The following is a 981-nucleotide window of genomic DNA, read 5'->3' as shown; positions in this document are numbered from 1 at the left end:
GGGGACACCCCACAGTGCTACCACCTGTACATTCTGGGGCATCATCTGAGACTGAGCCACAGTCCCTAATTTCTCACCTCCACTTTATTCTAGCTGCCCTGGAGTGTACTGCCAGCTTCCTGTTCCTCTGTACAAGCTGAGCATAAAAACAGGAAGGAAACAATGGAAAGGAGAGAATAGGGGCCCTACTGAGCAGGAAGAAGGAAGGTGGATGTGAGGGAGACATTACACATAACCATGGGAAAGAAAGACAAGTCCAGCAGGGAAGTAGAGGGAGGCCTCAAGCAAGACACGGCAGTCACTCCAGCAAGAAGCTTTGTAGAACATCTGTGCAAAAACGTCCCAACTGTGCCGACATGCATCCTGACTTGCATACCTGGGTGTGTATGACAGCTATACTATTGTACTTTGGCTGTTGTTTTTCTCTTTCCTTTGAAAATCAAGTGCCAAGAAGACAGTGACTTTGACTATCTTTTTTTTTTTTTTTTTTTTTTAGTAATAGGATACTAGGGGATTGAACCCAGGGCACTCTACCACTAAATTACATCCCCCCCACCCAGACAGAATCTTGCTGAGTCTGGTCTCAAACTTGCAATACCTCCATCTTAACCTCCCAAGTAGTTGAGATTACAGGCATGCACCACCAGCAACTTTGACTGTCTTATTCACTGCTGTTTCTTTCCCTAGACTAAGATCAGTGCCAGGCACACGCAGTAGTTCAATCAATACAGAGGAGCCTCGGTTTCCTCATCTGAGGCTGTTAAAGGACACGGACTTTTGTTCATGTCTTTCCTCACTTGACTGATGTCCACTCAGACAAGATCTCTGCTTCTCACTCTCACAGGGCACCTTCCCAAATTCCTCAGACCAGGTGGGAGCTCCGTGTTACACACACACTTCATTGCAGGTCTCACTTTCCACTTCATCTCTGTCTGTCTTTCTAGTATGTCAGCTCCAAGAGAACAGATGAGACCATGTCCA

The sequence above is a fragment of the Ictidomys tridecemlineatus genome, chromosome 6, assembly GCF_052094955.1.
Source record: "Ictidomys tridecemlineatus isolate mIctTri1 chromosome 6, mIctTri1.hap1, whole genome shotgun sequence".
Taxonomy (NCBI): Eukaryota; Metazoa; Chordata; class Mammalia; order Rodentia; family Sciuridae; genus Ictidomys; species Ictidomys tridecemlineatus.
Note: the sequence above shows the minus strand (reverse complement) of the source record.